General features: G+C 32.8%; 1 long non-coding RNA gene across 2 annotated transcripts; it reads right to left on the bottom strand.

Annotated features, from left to right (window-relative positions):
- Positions 1-1,014: 1,014 nt before the first annotated feature.
- LOC108347346 (uncharacterized) lies at positions 1,015-5,508 on the bottom strand. 2 transcript variants are annotated; one of them, XR_008245442.1, is made up of 6 exons: positions 5,059-5,508; positions 4,658-4,860; positions 2,257-2,384; positions 2,114-2,154; positions 1,362-1,414; positions 1,015-1,257 (listed from the first exon to the last, which is right to left on the bottom strand). It is a non-coding gene; the product is annotated as an uncharacterized LOC108347346 (long non-coding RNA). The 2 variants fall into 2 exon arrangements; XR_001833866.2 differs by lacking the exons at positions 4,658-4,860; positions 5,059-5,508 and adding an exon at positions 3,186-3,510.
- Between the last annotated feature and the right edge of the window lie 460 nt (positions 5,509-5,968).

Below are 5,968 nucleotides of genomic sequence, written 5' to 3'. Positions count from 1 at the left end.
TTTCTTCAACGCTGTCATTTGTGTCACCGTCTGATGTTCATTCTCATCAGGTTCAACGTACCCGTCTTCCACCATATCCCAAACGTCTTGGGATCTCAATAACGCCTTCATTTGTAGGCACCAATTATCATAATTGGTTTTTCTCGTCAATTGTGTCACACGCATACCATTGACAACCTTTGTCATCTCTCTCCAAAAAAAATCAAGCACTCACTTTTTCTCTCACGGTGTTTGACTCTCTCCTCTCTCTCTCTTTCTCTCTCTAGGTACTCAGAGCATAAAACTCTGATACCACTGTTAAGAAAAACTCACGATACACACACTCTGATATTTTCCTGAAATTGATTCTTATTATTCATTGATAATTGAAGGCTTTAAATAACCGTGACACTTACAATATTATGGGAATATAAATAAAATCTGAACATAAAATATCAACTATCTTAAAAATAAAATCTGCTTAATCTATCATAAAATAATATAATCTATCATAAAATAATATTGTACCTAGATAAATAAAAAATCATAACTACGTATCCTTATTTTATCTCTATCAAATAAAATTAAATATTACTAGACCCAAAAACCAATAAAATAATATTTAAACAAAATTATTAATAAAACATAAAATTTAAGTTTATCCTAATATAACATATGTTTTATGTATTGAATGAAAAGTTCACTAGTGCAAAAAAGGTTTTTTATACCTCCTAAAAAAGACTTTTTATACCTATTTTCAAGCTGGTATAGAAGCAGGGGGTATAGAAAGTTTTCGATTCTTTATACCTGCTCTTGGACCGGTGTAAAAAATTTTACTTTTATACCTGCTTTATTTATAATAGGTATAAAAATCTAATATTTTTTATACTTGTGATAGAACAAAACTTTTTATACCTGATATGGATTTAACCGGGGTAAAAAGTGACTTTTTTTAAAATAATTGATTTGTATGTGCTACTATCCATATACAGACCTGCATAAAATTGAATCCCAGAATACAGTTTAAATAATCAATAACGAGTAAAATAATCAATGTTGTTTCTATTAACACATCAAAATGTATTATTTACCTAACAAAGTCCTAAATATATTTACCTAACAAAGTTACTTAACATAGTTATACATAAAATAATTCCTAAACTCAAAATGTAATATTGAAACATTTAATCATTTATAAATGATTAAAAAAAATGAAACCCAGTGCTTCCAAACATCCTTTATAACATGTTGCTTCATTGGAGATCTGTCATCAAATATCTACACAACGAAGAGTCCAGTTATAATATTAATTCCTTAATATCGTAGTTATAAAATGTACACAACAAAAAAATGTACTACATAATGCTAGAGTAGTAACTCACCTCGTGATGCTCAATGTATCCACTCTGTGTAAGGTTAATCAATCTAAATGCAACTGTCAAAAAGAAAAATCGGCACAATCAAGCTCAATGTACATAACCAAAAAAAGCATAACAGACAACTAACGTTTGATTTATGTAATAAACAAATGATGTCCTACATTCAATCACAGATGGTAATTTATGAGTTGAGAGAGAAAAAAAAGGACAAAATATATAATATGCAGATCTAGTTGAATAGGTAACAATTTTAGAAGAAGCTTACCAAAACCAAAAACTAAAATATAAGCTATTGGCTTCCTTATAGATACCAAATTAATGTAACGTACATCACACAAACATGATTACTTCCTATCATAAATTTTAAATAACTTCATAAAAAAACAAGTATTTAGGGCTAAGACATAAAATAAGTTCAGTCAACATGTGTTACTCTTGCAAAGATCGCAAGTGCAAAATACTGCTATGCAGAACATTCAGTCACTAAGGTCATGTCTTTATACCAATACAGTAACTCACTTCAAAAATTGCAGATTATCCCATACATCATTCATAATCTGGGAGCTGGTTGCAGTAAATTAATTCTCATTGATAGGAAACATATTATAATTTGAACTACGAACTTACTACGACCAATATGGAAATCATTCACTAACTAAAAATGAAATTAGAACAATTTGCTAGCACTCAAGATAAAAACCATTAACAACATAATTTTTCCCTTTTATTTTACTACAGAAACAGCAGTAACTCACCACTTCATCCCCATCATGAGTGAATTCCAAGAATGATCCCACTGCCGTGACAGAACAGTCATAATTATCAACAAACAACAAAAGGATACAAAAGTAATTGCTTCATATGGACAAAATGAGATAGATAAAAGAGATCAACTCACTTGAGGATGGCAACTCTAACACGGTTGCTAGTCTCGTCCTGCAAGCACTTGAGTTGCAGATCTGCAAAATACGGCTGAAAAGCATTCCCAATTGTTTCAGTTAAAGAGCTGAAGAGAATTAATGCCACCTTCATCCCAAAAGGCAACAAACAGAATTTGGTTAGATGCTAAGCTCGTCAGTATGCAAACAACATCTAGTTCAAAGCACTGAAACAAAAAGTAAACATAAAAAAAGGTTAACATCATCCATCTTATCTAAGCCACTCTAAAATCTCGCTCCACTAGCATCACTAAATCGCCTAAATAGATAATTCAATTGAAGAAGATTATGTTTAAATCTACTGCATAATAACCAACCATTTGGTCAAACCAGCAATTCTCACACAATTATTGATGTACCAAACCAGCAAACATTTATGCAGAGAAAAGCAACTTGTTTCAGAAAAATAAGTGCTGAAATTGGTGTTTGAAAAATCTATTTGTACCAGATTGCTTAATACTCAGTTTTGCAGCACAAGCAAGTCCAAATTATTGGTTTAAGTGTATAAGTGCTGCCAATTGAGGCTAAATAACAGTAATTCGAATTTTCACTAGTGGAGTTCCCCTTTTATCACCAATTCAAGCAACTCCAACACCAATTTTGAGTTGTAATGTTACAAATGAGTTTTAAACAATCAATAACAGTCAGATTCAACAAATTAAACTTGAGTGAAGCACTCAAACTGCATTTTAAGATGTCCAACAATGAACTAAGTGTTGAACCAGAATTAACATTGCAGTAGCTTCACACAAATCAAGAAAAAACAGATCGGCCAATTGTCAAAGAGAGCTTTGCTGAAGTTTTCTCAGATGATACTGGCTTAATCAAATCAGATGCATCTCAGCTGAATTTGCAATCAGATTTTCATCAGAAAAATATTGTGAATCACCTATAAATCTGAATTTGCTGCCACACATCTTACACCCGAACTCTTGAATGAATTTGTCATGGCTCATATGGTATGTAGATGATGGACTTACACACAGATATTGGAAATGGCCTTGATGTTGAAGTGTAGCTTATAACAAGCCAATAGAACACAGTAAAGCATTTAATTCAAGTTCCCATGTTATGGAGTCAGAGATTCCAAGCTTTCATTTGTATTATTCAGCCGGAATCAATGACTTTCACTGTTCAAAATAGCTTTATCAGACAAAAAAGGTAAATACCATGGTAGAACTAAATTGAAGGTTGTCACTAACAACCCCAGTTTTATCATAGAAGAATCGAGTAGGAGCTAATGTAAGACAAAAATCATGTTTCATGAAGATACAGTTTAAAGTAATTAACGTATACATATTTATGAGGAGATGATTATGTAAATTGTTGTTATGCAAACATAATAATGAGAGCTGATTTAACATTTACAAATTATCTCAGAAGCAAGTTTGTATGGAATTCAATGTCTCTCTTTAATTACCTAAAATTATTATCTATAGCAGAAAATTACAATTATACCCTATAAAAGATAAATAAATTCCCAAAATCTAATGCTACCAAATTAATATTTTTGAAGACATTGAATTAAAAATTATAGTAAGTGACTTGAACTTTTTCTAAAAATGCGAAAATGGACAAGGAAAGTATAAACTAGTATGATACTCATTATTTTTATACAAAACGATATAGCATAATATACAATAAAAATTAAAACCAAGGAGAAACTTCATTTGATTTTTTTTTTCTTAACTAAAATGCATTAAATCGTGATATCTTTTCTTACCAGCAAAATGATAGCTGAACTAATATACTTGAATTTGTTTTATTGTGTTAAATTCTGTTTTGACAATACTTTCTTACTTAGTAAATGTTTAACTGTTTCGACGATAAATTATATATTGGCTGTGAATACCATTCTACAAACAGAGCCCAGTTCAGAATATTTATATGCCTTTCTCAGAAGCACAAAAATTGCATTTGGCCTAAAAACTATGGCTCGGTATGGAGATAACATTAAAGGTGATGCACTACGTGATCTCATTGGCTACAAGAAAAAAGAAATAAGGTTAATGGATAGAGGGTCATACATGTGGATATGTTTCACAAACACCAAAATCATAAGATATATATCTCTCTAGTCAAATCAATGAAGTAATAGAAAAATAAAAAATTTAGTGTACCCAAATAACCGTAAGGTGCAGGCTCTAAGATAATGGTATGGCCGTAGAGCAGTTGCAGTATAATGCAAAGCCATGCTAGTTAATGACAACAGAGAATATGATGATTTTGTCTAAAAACCTCAATAGAAATTGCACCTAAGATACTATAAACTACTAAAATCTTGAACACGAAACGACACAATTGATCCAAACCGAAGTATGAAACAAAAAGAAATGGACGTTATCTGATTGTAATACTCACTGCATTATGTTCCAAAGGGAGCACCTCGAGGTACAAATCAAGGATGTCACTGTTCACAGAGTCGTTCACAAAACGTGAAAGCGCTCTAACTACAAAAGTACCACAGGGATCTTGTCTCGTACCCTCACCATCATCCACTCAATCACCTCATCCCATATCTCATTGCTCACTTCTGCGTAGTCATCTGGAAGCCGCAATATTATCTAAAATTCAACAAATCCGAGATATTAGCTCTAATTTTAACAATCTTCCGTGCAATCATAAATATTGAAATTGTAAGCATTTTTCACCTCAGTATCAGACTTCATAAAACTATCCCTTCAGTGACTGATATATATAAAGTTCAGTAATGTTCAGAAAACTCAATTAAATAGTGCTTGGAAATTGTGAGAATCAGTTACCTCGAAGACGATCTGGCACGCTCGGAATCTGGCTGTTTTGTTGGATGTCGTAGTAGCAGCTAGGAGGAACTTGAGGAAGCAATCGAGGAACTCGTCGGAGGCGGAGGCAGCAAGGGCATAGACGAAGGAGACGACGCGTTCAACAGAGGCAAGGCGCCTCTGGAAATCAATGAGAGGAGTTAGGGTTCTGGAGAAGGCGGAAAAGAAGACCGAAGAAGAGGATTTGGCTCGGAGGAGTGACATGAGCTTTCGGTTGTGGGTGGCGTATGATGTTCGAGCCTCATCGAGAATGGCCGCAATTTCAGCATCAATCGCTTCTAGATGAGTCGCGGAACCCTAACCTCCCAAATATAGCAAAAGAGAGAAGCCGCAGTCCAGTTGGATGAGAGTTTTCACGATTGATTTGGCGATTTAGAAACAAAGGAGAAGAAAGGCAGCGTGAAAGTGAAAGACGCGGGGAGAGGAAGTGAAGAGGGAAAACGCGGGCAGAATATTAAATATTTCATACCGGTTTAAAGTTGTAGTCGGTATAAAAAATAACTTTTATACTTATTTTTATTCTAACCAGTGTAGAAGTATTTTTTATACCGATTTTTAATACAATCGGTGTAAAAGAATTTATCTTATTTACGATATTGTCATTACATTATTTTTTATACCTGATAAATTTGAACCGGTATAAACAATAGCTATAAAAAGTCTATTTTACACTAGTGGTTATAGTTTGGTAGGTATTATTGGCACTTGGACAGAGATAACAAATTCTAACATAGACTAAAATATATTTTATTTTTGTAATTATTTCATACTAATGTAAATTAAATGTTTTGGATCATCAACGATTAATCTCCATTGTCATAGTAGAACATCACCCAATTAAGAGAATAGTGGACAAGCTTCCTCGACTAGC

The sequence above is a fragment of the Vigna angularis genome, chromosome 9 (assembly GCF_016808095.1).
Source record: "Vigna angularis cultivar LongXiaoDou No.4 chromosome 9, ASM1680809v1, whole genome shotgun sequence".
NCBI classification, from domain to species: Eukaryota; Viridiplantae; Streptophyta; class Magnoliopsida; order Fabales; family Fabaceae; genus Vigna; species Vigna angularis.
The sequence above is the reverse complement of the archived record's forward strand: the minus strand, read 5'-3'. Positions and strand labels throughout refer to the sequence as shown.